This window comes from Chiloscyllium plagiosum, chromosome 14 (genome assembly GCF_004010195.1).
Source record: "Chiloscyllium plagiosum isolate BGI_BamShark_2017 chromosome 14, ASM401019v2, whole genome shotgun sequence".
Lineage (NCBI taxonomy): Eukaryota > Metazoa > Chordata > Chondrichthyes > Orectolobiformes > Hemiscylliidae > Chiloscyllium > Chiloscyllium plagiosum.
The window spans coordinates 24,731,767-24,753,253 of NC_057723.1; the positions used below are offsets into that span (position 1 = coordinate 24,731,767).

General features: G+C 38.8%; 1 protein-coding gene across 7 annotated transcripts in view; it reads left to right on the forward strand.

Annotated features, from left to right (window-relative positions):
• Window positions 1–21,487, forward strand: part of atp10b (ATPase phospholipid transporting 10B) — a 268,819-nt gene that overhangs the window by 118,343 nt on the left and 128,989 nt on the right. Inside the window, exon 1 of one of the 7 annotated variants that reach the window (XM_043703362.1) lies at window positions 16,427–16,494. The exons of the other annotated variants lie outside the window; for them this stretch is intronic. The gene's annotated coding sequence lies outside the window, so the exon portion shown is untranslated. Of the gene's footprint in view, window positions 1–16,426; window positions 16,495–21,487 lie in introns of those variants that run through there. 7 annotated transcript variants of the gene reach the window in all.

Sequence of the window (21,487 nt, forward strand, 5' to 3'; positions counted from 1 at the left end):
TGTGTGGAGTACACACATGTGTTACAGAAACAATACATAGTATGAAAGGCGATAGGATCCACGTTAGCATCATCTCCTATTTTGAATTGATGATCTCAACCACACGGTACACATTCATTATAGTCTGGGCCTTTCCAGAGCAAGTAGGAGTAAATTATTATTGTAAACCAAAAATGAGAAGGGGAATCATAAACTAGGCTGCTATCCTTAGCTTGGAAGAGCTAATATAGTCAAATTAATGGAAGACTAGCATCAACATTTGGATACAGTGGTATAGTGATAATATCACTGAAGGGGTTCCCTTTTTACAGATGTGAAATTTGAAATCAGTAACTGTCTGAAATTAAAAGCTAGCCCAGTGACAATCATTGTCAATTATTTTAAAAACCTATGTGATTCACTGATGTTCTTCAGGGAAGGAAATATGCCATCCTTACCTAGACAAGCTTACAGTTGACACCAGATCCAAAGCAATATGGTTGACTTTTAAATATCACTGAAAAAGTCCTAACAAGACACTCACTATTCTCAAACAGCTACTAAGCCGAAAGATAGCAATGAAACCAGGCAGACCACCTTGTATCAACCAAGGTTCCTGGAAGAATGATGGCAAACACAGCTCTGTCATAAATCTAAAATTCTACTTAGCATAACCGAGGTCTTGTGTCAAAATTTGGAGAGCTGTTCCAAAGACTTGTCTTTGCCATTTTCACAAAATTCTGTTCTGACAGACTGTGTCCCAGACACCCATCATCACTATCCCTGTATATCCTTTATCCTACCAGGACTACATCTCTACAGTTAGGAAGGAGTTGCCATGGAAGTTCACTTCAGACCCTGTGAAACCTCAAAGACTAGGTCAAAAATAAGCAAGGAAGCCTCCAGCTGGTTTAGTATCCATCTTCTCCCTTTGGCAGATAAATCAGTAATATTTTGTGTTGAATGCCACTCAGAGGAAACACAGAAGGTGTCAAGGGCACAGAATATACCCTGGAAGGGACACTTCAATATTCATCACCAAGACTGGCACTACTGATCAAACTAACCAAGACCTAAAGGACATAGTTGCTAGACTGAGTCTGTGGCAGTTGGTCAGGGAACCAATAGGAGGAAAGAACGTACTTGACCTCATCCTCACCAATCTGCCTGCTGCAGATGTATCTGTCCATTACACTATCAGTAGGAGAGACCATCACACAGTCACTGTGGTGACAAAATCTTATTCTTCACATTGAGGATATCCTTCATTGTGATTTATGGCAATACCACCATGCTAAACAGAGCAGTTTTGAAATAATGAAACAATGCAAAACTGACATCCATGAGACTCTGTGGGCCATCAGCACCAGCAGAATTGTATTCAGCCACAATCTGTATGGATGATGCAACATATCCCCCACTCTACTATTACCATCAGGCCAGGGGGTCAATCTGGTTCAAAAATGAGTGCAAGGAGCTATGGGCATTCCCATAAATCACAAGTCAAACTGGTGTCGTTACAACACAGGAGTACTCGCAAGTTAAATAGCAGAAGCAGCTTGCAATAGACAAGGCTATCTGAGCCCACAAATAACAGATAGGATCTAAGCTCTGTAGTCTTGCCAGATACAACCATGAATGGTGGTGTCTAATTAGCCATCTAATAGGATGTAGAGATTCCTCAGAAATTTGTATCTTGAACAATGGAGATGGATGCCCAGCACATCACTGAAAAGGACAAGGTTGAAATATTTACATTCATCTTCACCCAGAAGTGCTGAGTGGATGATCCATCTTGGTGTCCTCCTGATAATTCAAGTGTCACAGTTTGGAGCTGTTAACCAATTGGATTCAGTCCACATGATATCAAGAAATGGCTGAAGTGACAGTATATTGGCTATTCGTTCTGACAATGTTTCATTGATAGTACTAAAGATATGTATTCCAGAACTAACCATACCTTTAGCCAAGCTGCTCCAGTACAGCTCTAATACAGGCATCTGCCTGGCAATGTGGAAAATTGCCCAGCTCTGTCCTATCCACAAAAAAGCAAGGCGAATCCAAATCTGCCAGTTATTGATCATGAGCAAATTGATGGAAGGGGTCATCCACAGTGCTACCAAGCTGCACTTGCAAAGGAATAACATGTTCACACACATTCAGTTTGGATTCCACCAGGATCACTTGGCTCTTGAACTCGTTACCAGTTTTGGTACAGACTTAAACAAGAGGGCTGAACTCCTGGGGTGAAGGGAGTGTGCTCTTGACATTAAAGCAGCACATGTATGACATGAAGGAATTCTAACAAAATTGGAATCTGGACTTATCTGGACTTCTCACAAAACCTATATTATTTGGAGCTATATTATTGTTCTTTAACCGTTACTAGTTCACTACGCTGGAACTCTCTCCCTAACTGCATTATAAGTGTTCCTAGACACCAAGGACTGCAACAGCTCAAGAAAGCCAATCACCATCAGTTTCTCCAGGACAATTAGAGGAGAACAATAAATGCTGGAGCTGGCAGCAATGACCACACCACATAAATGAATAAAAAGAAGTTGATCACTTGCTTTACTAGCTGCATGTATTGGCTACACTGAGGAGATGACAAAGCTAAATAATGAGAGGTTGTAAGAGAGTAAAATTTAGAACTTTGCAGCTGTCTAAAATGACTAAATCATACAACTCTGTGGAGTATAACATTTTGTGACTTTTTAATATAAGCAGTCCACGCACAATACAGCAAAGGCATAAGAACACATTCAAATGACAACACCAGTCTAGGGATTAGATCTATCAGAAATTGCAGAGGTGAGTGAAAATAGTGATACATTTATTAAATGATACTTGCATCATCCTTGGATTCTCCTGTACGAATTCAGTGCAGCAAAGCTCATTTTATTGCAAAATGTATTGTTATGGATCAGACCAAACCTCATCAAAATATATTAAGAAGATAGCGTAGATACTAACTTTTTCTTATTTTAAAGATAAGTGTATGGTGTTGTGTTCCAGATGCAATTCGAATGGTCAAACTACTTTTGACTTTAAGTAAAACACACTTAATTTTACACAGATAAAAATCACGCAACTTTGCCTGCCCAAGTCCAACACTGACAGCTCCAAATTAATTTTGCATAGCAGTTAAAATACCAACAAAATAAAACTTTAAAAATTGGCTTAACTGTAACTCTTATTAAAATACTTAATTAACCATTCCAATATAGTAACATCTTATAAACACACCCTTGGTGAAGGTAAATTCGGTAAAACAGATTGTCTCACATGCAATTCTAGCAGCAGGATAGAAATACCAGTTTTTAGCTGTAACAGAGGAAGGAATAAGAGCGTCCACATTCAGCTTCAAGACCCCAGATCCAAGCTAAAACTAAAAACTCTAGTTTTGTGGGAGCTTAATTCCACCCATTCAGGCAGCTTCTATTGTTCCAACTTTAGAAAGAAAGACTTCATTGTTTAGCGATTTTGAGCAGATTTCTCAGCACCTGTGTCTCAACCTTGCTTCATGAAAACAACCAGGACAAAATACACCTCTTAAAGCCATAGTAACATCACAATATAATTGCACCTCCTTAGATGTGCAAATTATAGAAGAAGAGACAATGCTGATCTGGGAGTTTGCTTTTTTGGATTTGCCTCTTATGCCCTCTTACATCTCAAATCTAGAACACAGGAGAAGCAGTTTGCTTTCCATAGTTTAAATCCATTCAAATGAAACACATTATTTGCTCAAACTGTCAAATACATTAGCTTTAAATTGATTGATCTCAGGATAAAACAAGCGGTACTTGTTAAGTGGCTTCTACTTTGGAATCAAAATGCATTTGCATAGCGATAATAACTTTACAGTGACATTTTTCATATCAGTGTGCAAAGTGTATCTTTTCCACTATGTAGAAAACATGTCAACAAAAAGACAGCTGAAACATTCATTCTTGACATTCACAAATCCAAGCTGAAGTAAACAGCCTCATCTCATATACAGATAATAGGTTTATGATTTGAAATGGGACAGAAGGCCTGTGATGCATAAACTGGTCTCTATCACATGAAGTTCTAAACTGATATTTATACATTGAGTGCTCAGTGCCAGCTGTATTCTAAAATCCATGTGATACAGAGAACAATATGTTAAAATCCCCCACTGGCCTGTGCATAAGCAGAAATAATGGTTTGTCCATAATGTTGTTTTCTTATGCACTAAGCAATGAAAGTGGAGGATTAAAGCCCTCAAGCTTGAAAGGAAGACTTGCATTTATAAATTACTTTGTTATGACTGTGAAGGAGAACCTCAATGTTTAACACACTTTATTTCAAAATGCAACAACTGATCAAATGCCACAGTCAATTTCTACACTAAAGGATTGTCACAATTAAATGAGAGAGGGGATGCAGAAAAAAAACTTCCTAGAATGTTGAGAATGTGCAACTCGGTACCACAAAAGATTGAGACAACCATAATAGAAGCATTCAAAGAGGAGCTAGAGAAACACTAAGGGTGGAATCTTGCTAGCCCCTGAATGACAAAGGTAATTGGCAAGACAGTTGGGAAAATAACATGAGATCAGCAGTGAACAGATTATTGATGTTGAGAGCAAAAAGTCGGATTCTCCAAGTGCTATATCTTTCATTAGAATGCTGCTGCCAGGACACTACGCATAGGCACCCAACTCATGGACTCAACACTGCGTATACTGGACCTAGGTCTCTCGGCTTGTGCTGCCACCTTTTTCATGGAGGTAACCAGATGTTTGCATGCTAGAGGCAGTATGCTTCAGAAAGCATTAGAGGAGTCCTCCAACTTTTGAGTCAGTTCACCCTGTGTCTCTGACAACCCTGCCTGCTGCTCCTGTGTCTGCAGGAGGCAAAAGAGGGAATGCATTACGAGAAAGGGGTAGAATTGGCATGCTAAAAGTATGCTCATAATAGCAGTAATAGGAGAGCAGCACAGCATTTTGCAATGATTCCTACTTCGTTGCCAGGATATGGACGATTGAGCATCACCAGATGGGCAGTTGTGGTCCACACTGGCCAAAACGATGTAGAGTGTCAGGAGCCAATGGCCGGGCACCCCATCACTTGACATGCTTCTTCATTGTATTGTTGTCCATTGTCTCCTGAAATAAGGGAAGGATTGCATGAAATGAAAATTTAAGGCACAGCTTTAAGTGCTGGTGCAGGTGGAGGAGGTGTCGTGAGTGAGTGAGTGGCTAGGTAGCACAGAGGCCATGCAGGGTAGTAATGTAGAGGTAGTGGATGGGTAGGAGTGAATGACAGAAAATGTTGCTTGCAATACTGAGAGTGGTAGAATATGAGACTTGATGGAAGGTGGGAGCAGTAGTAAAGACAAAATGAGTGTAAGGTAGCAAGGAGAAGATGGTGGCATATATTCTCACAGAACTGAGATGATCATTGATGTTCTTCCTGTATTGCTGAGTGTCCTCTGGACCATGGAAACAGCACTGACTGACTGTCAACCAGACCAGGCTGGGAGCATGTCATGGTGTGGTATCCTGTGCCCAGTTCTGAGGGAAGAAGATGGCCCTCCTCTACACCATTCCATCCACAAGGGCTTTGGCAGAAAAGCCAGGTGCCAATTTCTATTTGCCTTGTATCTCTGGGGCAATTGTCACAAACTGTGCAGGGCATTTCTGGACTGACAGTGCTTGACTTGGTGCATTGCTGTGGTTTAAATATAGCACTAGGAATTCCAGGACAGTGTCCTTGGTGTGGGGGAAGGTATGACGAGCTGGCTGCCAAACAACATGGTACAGAGGCAATTAATATGTTTCAGAAAAAGGTATGAGAAATCTCATTAGGCTTCATAGAGAGATATTCCTACATGAAACCCCCTCCAAACTTGACAGAGCCAATTTCTGGCAAAATTCAATCTGAAGTGTGAGAAGGGAACAGAAGGAAATTCTGTTTGATGAAGAGAGCTGTGAGGAAGCATGTCGGCTAGAAGCATTGATATTGAATTAGGGGGATAGTGGGCTACTTCATGATGTAATTTGATATCAGGTGCCACCAACAACAGTTTAGATGACTGACAAATTATTTTGTATTGCTGGTGTTTGAAGAATAAATATTGGCCAGAATATTTAAGGATTGCCCGCACTCTTTTAGTTAATGCTGTTGGATGTTTTCTTTGCTCCTGAGAAAACTGACAGAGCCTTAGTTTAGTGTCACAACAAAAGAACTGTGCCTCTGACATTTTGGTAATCTCTCAGCACTGCATTGATAAACTTCAATGTCATTATGGTTACATCCTCAAGTCTTGAGGTGCTGTTTGAACCCATTTCTTCTGATTTAAAGAAGTAGCTGCTATTAAGTGAACACAGCTGAAAAGAATGAAGGATAAAATTAATGCCGAGTTTCTGTAAACTGATTGAATTTACTGGTCAGAATATCACAATGTATTTGAGCATCCTTGGGAAGGTAAATTCAGTCAGATTACTGTTCAGATGAGAATAGAATTGGCTTTGACTATGATCTCAAACAGCTTATCAGTACTCATTTTGAAGGTTTCCATTTCGCTATATTGTTGGAATTGGTCATTATTCTGTTAACACTCTAATTCTATGACATCAGAAAACTGGTTTCAGGGCACAGAAAGAGATGTGGTGAACTGAATGGGGAGTTAAGTCCATTTATGCTTCAAAAGTCTGAAGGTTATGATGGTTCCCTCTGTTTATATTTTGTATCTTGGTTAAGGATGTTTTGTTGGAAGATGCTGTACCTTTTCACAAAATGTGATGGACAGGATCCATTCTAGTCCATCCAACTCGCAACATGAAATCAGACATGTAAGCTCCAGGAAAGGTCAGAGATCAGTTGAAAGCCTTGATTGTAATAAAGGGGAAAATGAGACATCAAAAAAAAATGTATAGTGGGAAGAAAGAGTTAATGCTTCAAGTTCAGTGTATCTTCAGTTTTGGTGGGGTTTAAGTGAAAGTAAGTGTTTTACACAGAAAGGAAACTCGGAATTTTGGTGAAAGTTTTAACAACTTTACCCATTTTCAGTTGTATGGATAGTGGAATGTCCTACCTGCCCATGGGAAGGTGACAAATGAAAAATTAGTGAAATGCACACAAAAATGAGACGAGATGGTATTGGGAGAAATATACCCGAATTCAACATATGATGCATTTCTGTGGAGCTGTGACATCTTGGCCCACCATATTTTCAGTTGGACAATTGTCGCTTTAACTGCATCACATCTACAAATTGTGGTCTCTTTCAAATAAATCCCATCTCCTAACAAGTGTACCTCGTACTGAAAACTCACAAGAAGCTTAGTAAAGTTTAACTCAAAATGTATTTAAACAAAGGAAAACATCTTTTTCATTTTAAATGAAGTTTGAAACTGTATGATAACTAGCAGTTAGGTATTGCACTTGTGATGCTACAGTTCAAGTAATAATATATTTTTAAGATCAACTACACAGAGACATTTATGAATTGTATTATAGTTGTTTGTTTGTATTTTCCTTTTGGAAATGGTTAATAGAAGGACTATTGTAATAGATTCTGAGTAAAAATGAATCCACAGTCAATTCATGGCACAGGTACTAAATAACACAAACAACACATTTTCATTTCTGACCCTCAACTTTTGACAATCTGTTCTGTTGTGGGGCATTGCAACTGCTTCCCCGGACGAGTGACAGAATGAAGCAGCCACAGTTTATGCATCTCATCAACGTCCTGAGAGGAAAGTGAATGGAATTGCAATGTCAAGTTTAGCTGCAATGTCTTTGCATTCTAATAGCTTCATAGCATCCGCTGCTTATACTTGAATGTGAAGAACTCACAGCTGGGTGAAGTAATAGAGAGGTGCTGGTACTCATGTGCATACATGCACAAGATGTGCATATATTTGTTGGTGTTTCATCTATGTACTGTCCTGGGATTAAAATAACATGTTTTCACAATTTGATTTCTCTCACAAACAATTACCCCACTGTTGCAAGTGTCAGATAGCTTGCTCACTTTACAGCATTGTGAGTAGAAGCTTACAGTGACAGCTTATAGGACGTGGTGTCTGATGAAATTTTACAGAGTGAAGCAGTTCACTAAAAGGAACAAACAGGTGAATTAGTTAATATAAAATAGTTAAGTTCAAAAGGGATACAGATGATGAGTGTTATTCTTAACATCAGTAAATATAACAAAGGATTCTTGAGGTTCATGGTAGTGTTATGAACATGTGGGTGTACTTCAAGAGAGTTAAAAGCTAGCAGCGACAGCACCAAGTATTCTCAATAAGATACAATGTAACATGTGCTCCAGCTACTGGGGTAGCCAGGGTGGCTGGTTGTCTGGAAATGACAAAACAGATTCAAATTAGGCCAATCAGTTAAAATTATACCCCGAAAATAATACCGAACTCTAATCCAGTTTGAATTTCGTGTATTGACAATCTTAAAAGCCAATGACACAATCTGATGCTTTAAGGGTATAGGACCAGGTAAAATTGAGAGGAGAACTGCTAAGTTGCCAGCATGTCAAGACTGTTTGAAAAATAGCTCTCTTAAAGGTACCTTTATTGACCAGTAATCTGTGAAGCAGAATCCCTAAGAAGAAGAAAAGAAGACAGGAATACAGAGAAACCTGAAAGCTGCATGATTTTGAGATCAGAAGTTTTGTTTTGTAAATTTTAATCAAGGTTTTAATCAGACTAGTATTGCAGAAGGGGAAGTTAAAAGATAGTTTAGAAGAAGGACTTGTAAATAGTTGTTAGTTAATTATTCTCTGTTATACTTTAAGAAGTAAAAATGGTAATTTTTACTTGAAGTAGTGCATAACCTCTTGAATTTTCACAGATTACTGCACGGGATAAATCTTTTCTGTGCTGCTGTTTTAAATTAAGCAGAAGTGTTTACCCGTGCCATAACAGTTTGGGGGCTCGGATCTGCGATTTGAACTGTTTTAGACAGAGTTGAATAGACTTAGGGATACAAAAATTTCCTAGCAGATTTAAACATTTGCCGGTTAGTATCCTCGATCTTTAAATAAAATGTAGGTGAGGCAATTTGTTTACTTTCAGTGACTTGTGGTTGAGTAAATTTGAAGTGAGAGAAATGGCTCTTAAAATTGCTAAAGACATTAGTCAGCAAAGTCAAGTTAACAGGATGGAGATTAAAAGAGAAGGTAGTGATATAAATAAATATGCCAAAACTCTGCCATATTTTGATAAGAAAGATGTTGAAGCCTTCTTTATTTAATTTGAAAAATTGGCCAGGCAGATGGCATGGTCCAGGGATTTATGGGTAATGCTAATTCAGACTAAACGGGTAGGCAGAGCTAGTGAAGTATTTGCTGCACTGCTAGATGAGAATTCATGACATTATTTAGAGGTTAAACAGGCTATTTTAAGTGCTTATGAATTGGTACCAGAAGCATATAGACAGCGGTTCAGAAACACAAAGAAGGAACCATGTCAGACTTCTGTTGAGTTCAAATGATTTTAACATAGTCATTTTGATCGATGGGTATGTGCTTTGGAAATAGATAAGACTTGGGAGGTGCTAAGAGAGATTAATCTGCTGGAGGAGTTTAAAAATTCACTTCCAAAGATGGTAAGAATTCACATGGAGGAACAGAAAGTTCAGGAAGTGAGAAGGGCAGCAGAATTAGCAGATGAGTACATGTTGATGCATAAGACAAGCTTCTGGCCAGAATTTTGTCCTTTGAAGGATGCTAGTTAAAAGAAGGGGAAATCTTCATGACTAAACCAAGAGTAGAGAGCACTAATAAGAGTTTACCGCTGGATAAAACAGAAGCCCAAGAGGGTAGACAGGAGGTGAAAGGCCTCACGTGTTTTCACTGTAATGGAATGGGACACAGAAAATTGCAGTGCTGGTGGTTTCAGAAGAGCACTGGGAAAAGATGTATTCACTGTCAGATGGTGGGACACGTAGAGTCACTGCACTGGTCATTTAAGAAAGGCCCAGTGGGAAAAGATGTGGTAAAAGATGTGCCAGTGGCATTAGTGAAGGTAATAAAGGAGACCTCAAGATGAGCTGAGGAGCTACAGGAGAGTGCACAGCCTAGGCAAGGGCTGGGTATGGAGTTAGTACCTGATCTCTACAAAACATTCCCCTCTGCAGGTAAGGTTTACTCAAACAGAACAGGGGGAGAATGACAAAAAGTTATAATTTTGAGAGGTACAGGTTCCAACCAGTTGCAGATAGTAAGAGATATGCACTCTTTCTGATCTGTTACCGGAGAGTGTGGTAATTTGTGCATTAGATGGACAGAAATTTAGCATTCCCCTATGTAAGCTCAGCATGGAGTGCCAACTCAAGACTAGGGACATTACAGTGGGAGTGATTGACAGAGTGTCAGTTCCAGGAATTCAATTTGTTATTGGGAATGATTTAGCAGGATCCAAGGTGGGGGTGACACCCCTTGTAGTAGAGAAGCCCAAGGAAGACCAAGGAACTGAGAAGTTAAAACAGAAATATCCTGGTATTTTCCCAGGTTCTGTGATAATCAGATGCCACTATCATAAGTCACAACATGAAGTAAAAAGTAAAGATGAAGGAGTTGAGGTTCAATTAGCACATACCCTGTTTGATGTAATAGTGCTGGAAAAACCTGAACAGGCAGATGGTCAGACAGAAGTGTTTAGTCCTGAAAGGCTAAGACTTGCAACAGCAAGACAAGACAATAAAAGATATATATGTGGATGTGTACTCCAAAAAGGAAGCAGAGAATATTCCAGAGGGTTATTATCTGAAAGATAGAATCCTAAGATGGAAATGGAGACCGTGGCAGGTTAGTACAGAGGAGAAATGGACCAAAGTGCACCAGATTGTGTTGCCAGTAGTGCATGAACTACCTGTAGGAGGTCACCCAGGGGTGCGAAAGACTCAGACTAAGGTACAAAAATATTTTATTGACCTGGAATGCACAAGGATGTGGTTAACTTTTGCCATATTTGTCACACATATCAAATGGTAGGTAAGCCACAGGCAGTAATAATACCAGCATCTTTGTTGCCAATTCCCACATTTGAAGAACCTTTCACACGAGTTATAACTGATTGTGTAGGTCCCGCCTGAGAATTAAAAGTGGAAACCAGTACTTGTTAACCATAACGGATGAGTCTACCAGATTTCCGAAGGCAGTTCAATTACAGAGTATTAAGGCAAAAAAGATGGTAAAGGAGTTAGTAGCTTTCTTCGTAAGATATGGGCTACCCAGCGAGATTCAGTTGGACCAAGGGTCAAATTTTACTACTAGGCTGTTTAAGGAGGTAATGGGTAGCGTGGATTATTGGAAGGTCAACGCTGTTACAAAATTGGACATATCCAATTCCTAGATTGGAGGACTGTATCGAGAAAGTAGGACAAGCAAATTACATCACCAAGTTGGACTTAATGTGTGGTTACTGGCAGGTACCTTTATCAGAAACAGTGAAGAAGATTTCTGTGTTTGTGACCCAAAATGGGATATATCAGTTTAAAGTGACACTCTTTGGAATGACAAATGCACCCACCACATTCCAAAGACTCGTGAACAGAGTTGTAGCTTGATTAGCAAACTGTGCAGTCTATTTGGACGAAGTAGTTATCTTTAGTAAGTCATGGAAAGATCACATGGTACAGTTGGTACTGGTCTTACAACATTTAATGTGTATGTCATGAACAATGTGTCGGAGACGTTTGTGCACATGAATCACAATTCGCTAATATTCTTAGAAAGCTTTAAAGACAAGAATGTGAGACTATTTTGTTTGCGCCTTATGTTACAGACTTTTAATTTAAAAATCATACATGTTGTGAGTTGCAAAAATGTAATTGCAAATGCACTGTCGTGAATTTAACTGATAGAGTTTAGGTGAGATTTGTATTTATTTAATGTTATATATGTACAAGTATATGGGAAGAGGTTAAGGTGAACTGAAGCTAAAGTTATCTGTATGTTAGGGTAATGTTTTTAAAAAATAGAAAAAAAGGGCTATCTTTTCATTATGATGGTTTACTTTTCCTTAAGTGGGGAGTTGTTATGAAGATGTGGGTGTACTGGACCTTTAAGTAGCAGTGACAGCACCAAGTGTTCTCAATAAGATGCAATGTAACATGTGCTCCAGCTACTGGGGTAGCTAGGATGGCTAGTTGCCTGGAAATGATAAAACAGATTTGAATTAGGCCAATCAGTTTAAAATTATACTCTGAGAAAAATACCAAACTCCGATCCAGTTTGAATTTAGTATATTGATAATCTTAGAAGCAAATGACACAATCTGATACTTTGGAGGTATAAGACCAGGGAAACTGAACAGTTGAGAAGAGAACTGCCAAGCTACCAGTATGTAAAGACAGTCTGAAAAATAGCTCTCTTAAAAGTACCTTTATCAATCAGTAAACTGTGAAATAGAATCCCCAAGAAAAAGAAAAGAAGACAAGAATATTGAGAAACTGAAAGCTGCCTGGTTTTGAGATTAGAAGTTTTATTTTATATATCTTAATTGGGCTTTATCAGACTAGTATTGTAGAAGGGGAGGGTAAAAAATAAGTTAGAGGAAAGACTTGTAAATAGTTGTTAGTTAATTATTCTCTGTTATACTTTAAGAAATAAACTTGTTAATTTTTACTTTAAATAATGCTTGGCCTCAAAATTTCACAGATTGTTGCACAGGATAAATCTTTTCTGTGTTGCTGTTTTAAATTAAGCAGGAGTGTTTACCCCATGTCGTAACAATAGTGTTCCTACCTCTGAGCCAGGAGGCCTGGGTTCAAGTCCCACCTGCTCCAGAAGTGTGTATTGGCATCTCTGAGCAGCTTGATTGGGAAATATCTGTATATGTAAAAAAGGGAGCAACTGGGACTGGGGGGAGAGCTCAATTCAGTAATTAATTCTCCATCCAAATGAACATCTGTTTTATTTTCAAATTTACCCATATGTTTGTATCCAGTTAATATTATTAATCTGGTTTACTTGGATTTATTCATTTCTTTTTATAATAATTTCAGAAATATTTTTTCAATTCGATATAATTTGCAATAATAATGATGTATATTTTTTCTTTACAATAGAAAGGCTTTTGCATGATGGAAGTAAAACCTCATCACTGCACAGAAAGGTTGTCTTGTAAATTATGTTGCCCTAACGTTTTATTTATCTTTGTAGAATATGATTTTAATAAAAACTTGTAAAGTTACACAGTTACTGTTTCATCCAGAAATGTACACCAGACAAAATTAGGTGTATTATAAACAAAAATATATATTAACAATTCTCATACTTGCAGTTTCACTCAGTTTCTTTGATCCTACACTTGGTCAAGTGCTGTCATTGATGTCAGGAACAACCTTCATACCTGTAGAATTCAACAAACTTTACCATGTTTGGACTGAAACTGCTATCTGCTGCTAACTGCTACTCATCTAGAACTGAGTATCACAGTATCCATAGAATCATAGAATCCTTACAGTGTGGAAACAGGCCAATCAGTCCATCAAGTCCACACTGATCTTCTGAAGAGCTTCCCACCCAACCCATCCCTCTACCCTCCAAAACCCTGCATTTCTCATGGCTAATCCACCGAGCCTACATATCCCTGGACACTATGTGAAGTTAGCATGGCTAATCCACCAAAACTGCACATCCTTGGACTGTGGAAGAAAACCAGAGCACCCGGAGGAAACTCACGCAGGCACAGGGAGAATATGCAAACTCCACACAGACTGCCGCCCAAGGGTGAGATTGAACCCAGGTCCCTGGCACTATGAGGTGGCAGCAGTGCTAACCACTGAACCACCATGCCACCCTAGTAGTCCTAGTAAATTCCAAAATGAGCATTAGTGATTAAGTTACTGATGAATAATTGCTGCTTGATAGCTTTGTCAATGACTTTGCTTACATCACTTTGTTAATGACTGAAAGCAGGCTGTTGAGACAGGAATTGGTTTAGTTAGACCTGTCCTTCTTACTTGGATAATTTCACACTGTTGAGTAATGTTAGTTTTGAAGGTGTACTAAAACAACTTCAACAGAAGTGTAATTGTTCTGAAGTTACGACCACTACAATTAGTATGTTATTAGGTAAAAGTGAGGACTGCAGATGCAGGAAATCAGAGTCGAGATTAGAGTGGTGCTGGAAAAGCACAGCAGGTCTTTTCCAGCACCACTTTAATCTTGACTCTAGTATGTTATTAGGCCCTGGCTTTTGTTGTGTCCAATGCAATGAATTCTTTCTTGATATCATGTAGGATGTGAGGACTGGCATGAGTAATGGTTGGGATTGCAAGAGGAGGTTGGGATGGGTTATCCACTCTTCACTTCTGCTTGAAGATAGGTTCTGAACGTTGAGTAAATTAGGAAAATGACCTTCTTATACAAGCAAAATTCTGATGCTGGAAGTCTGAAATAAAACCAGAAAGTGCTAGAGAATCTTAACAGGTCTGGCAGCATCTACAGAGAGAGAAACAATCAATGTTTCGAATCCAGAATAACTCTTTATTGGAACTCAGTTCTGAAGAGAAACGACACTGGACTTGGAATGTTTACTCAGCTTCTTTCTTCACAGGTGACCTTCTTCAGTTGGGTTAATGCAATTGTTCTTGATGTTGTGCAGAAGAGCTTAACTATCAGTCCAATATTATACCTGATCTGAATGTACTTGATACCAAACTAAACGCATAGGTGAAATCAAATCCATTCCCACCATTGAATTCTTTCACCTGCCTGACAATCTTTCTAAAAGTTCCATCACCTTGCACATTGTCATGAATTTCTGATGGACAACTGCAGCTAGCCCTGAACCAAATTATTGTAAATTTCTAGCACAATGCAGTCTTGCAATTCTTGATGTGCTGCAAAAGTGAAGGGTCAAGTGTGTCTTCAAAAAAATCAATTAAGATTCACAGTTCCACGGATTCAGTTAAGCTGTATGATGTATCTATTGGATTTCTAGCTGACTAAAGTCAATAGGGCAGTTTGTGACCATTTCACTTAGGAAATTGCAACAGTGTTTATTCGAGTTTAAAAGAAACCTGAATTCTTCTAGTTTAAATGGAGCTGATCACACTCTTCTCCCTGCCTGTTGCTTTACCTACGAGAAATTTGATGCACATTGTTGTGATATAGCCATTGAGAGTTCTGTTTTATTACAGCTTCTTGGAGCATGACTATCCAATTAGCAGTTTTATTTTAATGTATTGCTGTATGCAAGGCAGGGAAACACCAGCTGGTATATAAGTGAAATGCTGAAATTAGGATCCACATCGTAAACCATGTAAAAAACAGGTGTGGCAAACTGATATCAACTTAATTCATCTTTCCCTGAGTACCATCTCCATCCTTCTGTTGGGAAACCATTTCCACTAGAGGTCATACCTGAAAGCAGAATATCATTGTATGGAGAATGATCAGACCAAAAATATGACATGCTGTCAAAGCATATTGAAGACTAATACTTCAGTGAACTTTCTGATTCCCTTGTCTCCAGATAACCTGGAGATGATTTGTGTTGTGTTCATCTGACATTATAGGAGCAATTAATTTCTGGATAGTTGAATGGACATTTTTTGTTTAAATTGCTTATTACAACTGAAAACATGGCGAGAAACTAAAGCTCATTTTTATAAACAATGCAGAATTATCACTTAATTAAAAATAAGCTGCAGAATAACTTATCCACGCGATCACAGTTTGTCTGCAAAAGTCTTCACAGTTTTGAGGAAGGGACATTTCTGCATAAGAATTAAAAAACTCAAGTTCACTTGATTTAAACCTAGGGTCAGGGTACAAGTCACTAACTTCCGTGTCGAGACTGCAAACATATGTTCACAGCTGAAGAATTAGATTGTTGGTGCAACTGAGGTTAGCCCAGCGAAGTGATTAGAAATGTCATACTACAGAATATTCAGATGCATTTGAAAGGCTTATTTAGCCAGTAAAACAAGCCTTCTTGTTATATAGCTTGAGGAGATGCTCTATCATTTGTCTTACTTTATCCCAAATGGGTTATGTTAACTTCAGGTTTTTTTTCAGAAGCAATAATCTAACAGTAGCTTCAGAAACAACATAACTCTTGTTAAACTCATTTTGGCTGTAATGAAAAACATGATAGACCAATTATCAGTCATTTTTGAAATAATAAACAGCAGTTTTCTTTAATCTAGCTATTTATTGTTCCACTTTATTCTTGGAAATAGCATGTTTTTCAAATTGCATTTCCTGCTATGACTTAAAACATAGCAGACATACAATACACAAGACAAGAATTGTAAGAAATTGTAAGAAATTACATGAAACCTTAAAGGAAGCCATTTAGCTCATAGTGCATGTTCTGTTCTTTGACAGAGCTGTCCAATTAAGACCATTCTGGTTTTTTTTCCTCATTACCTTATCATTGCTGTAAAAATATTTCCCTTTGTATGTTATTATTGAAATTGTTTTTTCCATCCTTTCAGGCATTCTGGATCATAACTCACTGCACTGAAGGAAAATCTAATTTTATCTTCTGTTGCAGGACATAGGTGAGGCCACTTTTGGAATGCTGCATACAATCTGGTTGCCCTTCTATAGGAAGGATGTTGTCAAACTTGAGAGAGTGCAGAAAAGATTGACAAGGATGTTGCCATGTCTGGAGGTTTGAGCTATAGGGAGAGGTTGAATAGGATGGGACTTTTCTCGCTGGAGCACTGGAGACTGAGGGGTGACCTGATAGAGGTTTATAAAATCATGGCGGTATAAGATAAATATCCAAGGTATTTTTCTTAGAGTAGGGGAGGGCATTGGTTTAAGGTGAGAGGTGAAAGATCCAGAAGGGTAACTTTTTAATGCAGAGAGAGGATATGTGTTTGGAACAAGCTGTCAAAGGAAGTGGTGGCGGAGGGTATAATTCCAATATTTAACAGGCATCTATATGGGTATATGAATAGGATGGGTATAGAGGGAAATGGTCCAAATGCTATCAAATGGAGCTAAGTCAAACTGGGATGTCTGGCCATCGTAGATGAGTTGAACAGTACTGTGCATACTTTTAATAAAAACTTTAACATTTGGTACAACTTTGGAAATTGTGGGGCTCAACTTATGGTGTAACACCTCAGTTGGTTGTACCAAGGGGCAGCATGGCGGCTCAGTGGTTAGCACTGCTGTCTCACAATGCCAGGGGCCTAGATTTGCTTCCAGCCTTGGGTGACTGTCTGTGTGGAGTTTGCCTATTCTCCCCGTGTCTGCGTGGGTTTCCTCTGGGTGCTCCAGTTTCCATCTATGGTCCAAAGATATGCAGACTAGATGGATTGGCCATGCTAAAATTGCTCCATGTGTCCAGGGATATACAGGTTAGATGCGGGGTTACATTGAAAGTGGGGGGCAGGGGGCTGGGTCTGTGTGTGATGCTCTTCAGAGGGTGAGTTCAAACTCAATATGCCAAATTACCTCTTTTCACACTGTATGGAATCCATGGTTATACAGGGGGTCCCCAAATTACAAATGTACGACTTACAATTGTGTTCCCATACAGGATTGTAATTTTAATGATCTGACAAATGAACATTTTCTGTACTTATAAGTGGCTCCTTTAAATTGTCCTGCATTGTGTTTCCAACTTGTGTACAAATGGACTTGCAACCCAAAGGCTATATATCTCTTACCCCAAATGCATTCTAAATGTTAATCATTGTCTGTCACTCCATGACTGAATGTCATTATGCTTGGAAATAGGAACAAGTTAAAATATATATTTCAAATGTTGGGTACATAACTGTGCCTGCAGGCATGCTTTGATATAGATTCTCTAAAAGGCCAGTTTTGGAGACATAATAGAACATAATCTCTTGAAGTGGAAATTCGTCTACGGCTAAATTAACTATCTAAACAAACTGACTAAGAATCAGCCACATTCATTTGGAAAGTGTTAGCTGAAGAATACTGCTGCACCTCACCCAGACTTGCTGCAAATAATGTCCATGATGATTGATATCACTTATGAATTTATTTCATTGAAATCTTTACAAAAATTGCTTTAAACTGCAATTTCAGGTTTCCCATATGTTTCTCCTATTTTCCGCACTTTCCTATTTACATTGAACTTTGTTGACATTATACACAGATTGTGAGTTTACATGAAATGTGAAAAACAAGTTGATATTAGGGCCATAATTAAATCTACAGAGTAAAAAACAAATGACTTACTAAATCTCACTCAGGGTCATATTCATTATGTCAATCTAAGATCATGCCTGCACTGTCCAGTATTGTCCTTTCCCGAATCATTATCGACTGAAGTATTTAAAATCAACCTGTTTGAAAGTGTGATAGCCCCTATGGTCATCATATCTTGAGGTAGAACTTCAAAATGGGATCTCTGGACCTGAGATATGGACACTATTTTGTCTCAAGACCCTATCCAAGGAATCCAATGCATTGGTCAGGAATCAGATATTGCCTACCCATGTGGCAGGTTAGAATTCTACCACTGGACCACCCTATACAACAGATAGAAGTGTTTCAGTTTTCTTGGTTAATGTTGCAATTACCTAATAGAGAAGAATGAGTTGTGGCAAAAATCAGCTAAAGCATTTGTTTTCAATTTGTTCACATTGAGATCACATAAATTCTGACTTCACAGTGACTTTACAGAATGAGAACATTTCAAACTATGAACAACAGCCTGTGTAACATTATAACCAATTACATAATAGCTGAACAAACTGTAAATTGTACCATTGGTAAGAAAGAAAACTTGATTTCATACCATTATTAAAAATATTGATGTTATTTATCTGCCCGAATCAAACATGCTTTTTTTTTGCTCAGAGAAATGAAAAACTCTATATTAAGATATGTATTCAAATTCAATTGAAAAAACTGTGTTGGATTTTTTTTTATTAGAAATGTCATCCATGGGATTTGGGTTTTGTTGGTTTGGCCAGCATTTATTGCCTATCCCTAATTGCCCTTAAGACATTAGGGGTGATCTGGCTTCTTGAACTGCTACAGTCTATTCAGTGTAGGTACACCCACAATGTTGTTATGGAGGCATCAAGATTTTAACCCAGTGGCACTGGGGAATGGCCAAGTGAGGATGGTGAGTGGCTTGGAGGGGAACTTTTAGGTGGTGGTATTTTGATATAACTACTTACCATGTCTTTCAAATGGGAGTAGTCGTGGGTTTGGAGAGTTCTGTCTAAGGAATCTTGGTGAATTGTTATGGTGCATCTTGTTGACAGTGCACCTCACTGCTATTGTATATCAGTGGTAGAGTGAGTGAATGGTTGTGGATGTGGTCCCAGTCAAATGGGTGCTCTATCCTGTATTGTAGAATTCCAAAAGTGTGGAATTAAGATTGGTTGGCCCACTGAGTCCACACTGACCATCTGAACAGCATCCCACCCACACCCAACACCCCACCTACCCTATCCCTGTAACTCTGCATTTCCCATGGCTAATACACCTAGCCTGCACATTGTGGGCAATTTATCATGACCAATTCAACTAACCTTTGAACTGTGGGAAGTAACCGGAGCACCCAGAGAAACCCACATAGACATGGGAGAATGCGCAAACTCCACACAGACACTTGCCCATGGACAGAATCAAACCCAGGTCCATGGTGCTGTGAGGCAGCAGTGTTAACCACTGAACTATCATACCACCAATAAGTTTCTTGCATATCATAGAAGCTGCATTTATTCAAGTAAGTGGGGGGATATTGCATCATTCTTCTGACTTCTGCTTGTAGATGGTGGACTGGTGGACAGGCTTTGGGAATCAGGATGTGAGTTAATCACTGCAGGATTCCGAGCATCTGACCTACTTTTGTAGCCACAGTACTTAAGTGGCTAGTCAAGTTCAGCTTCTATTCACTAGTAACCCCTGGAAGTTGATAGGCAGGATTCAATGGTTTTACTGATATTTTTTGAGTTTGGATTGAATAAGAGCAGAAGTAGGCCAGTCTGCTCCTCAGGCCTACTCTAATATTTAATGAGATCATGGCTGATCTGATTACATTCCCATCTACCTGATCATATTTCACCCCGTGAAGCTTCGTTGAACTGAAACCAAAGCAGTTACAGTCTTCCTTAAATAAAGAGATCAATGTTATACACCATAATCTAGATGTGGTCTCAACAAAGTCCTCTACAATTGAAGCATAACCTCCTGACCTATTCAACTAAATCCCCTCACAATAAACAATGGCATTCTAAAAGCTTTCTTATTCACTGACCATAACTGCCTAATTACCATTTGCAATTCAAGCACTAGGGCACCAAAACAACTCTGCATCTCAGAGCTCTGTAAATAGTGACTCACTATTTACATAATAGACTTTTATATTAGCAAGCCAATCTTTTATCAATGCTAATTTATTACCTCTACGCCATTAGATTTTATTTACTGCAATAATCTTTGACATGGCATCTTTTAAATGCTTTTCTGGTAATCTAAGTGCAGGATATCCACTGGGTTCCCCTTTATCCATACTACAGATTACTTCCTCAATTAACTCTAATAACTTCATTAGATAGGATTTCCCTTGAACAGAACGATAATAATTCTGCCTGATTATCTTGAAACCTCTAAGCACCCTTTTGTTAAGTCTTTCAAAATCATTTCTAACACCTTTTTTTTTAAATTAGATTACTTACAGTGTGGAAACAGGCCCTTCGGCCCAACAAGTCCACACCGACCCGCCGAAGCGCAATCCACCCATACCCCTACATTTACCCCTTACCTAACACTACGGGCAATTTAGCATGGCCAATTCACCTGACCTGCACATCTTTGGACTGTGGGAGGAAACCGGAGCACCCGGAGGAAACCCACGCAGACACGGGGAGAATGTGCAAACTCCACACAGTCAGTCGCCTGAGGCGGGAATTGAACCCGGGTCTCGGGTGCTGTGAGGCAGCAGTGCTAACCACTGTGCCACCCACAAGACTTCTGTTTTAATCATGTGTTTCTTCATGCCAACTTTTATTCCCTGGTACTTCTGGGGAGAAAGTCTGTGGAATTCATATTTCTTGGCATATTTATGACAGATGTTAAATAAACAGACCTGTAGTTTCCTGCTCTTGTCACGCATCCTCTTTGAATAATGGAGTTACTTTTGTTATTTTACAATGTAATCGAACAAGTTGAAAATTTTTGAAAAGTTAAAACTCTTGCATCAACTATCTCACCTCTTATTTCTTTTAATACCCCAAGATCAAATTCTCAAAACCAGAGACTTGTTAATTCATAGGTCGAATAATTTATTTAGTACCACTTAGAATCATAGAGTCCTACAGCACAGACACATGCCCTTTGGCCCAAACTGGTCCATGCTGACCAAAATGTCCATCCACATGAACCCCATTTCCCTGCATTTGGCCCATAACCTTCTAAATATTTCCTATCCATATATTTGTCCAAATGCCTTTTAAATGGTGTTAATGTACCTGCCTCAACCACTTCCCCTCCAGTTCATTCCTTGGTGATAGCTATTTTTTTCACATTTCCTCCCTCCCATTTCGTAATCTA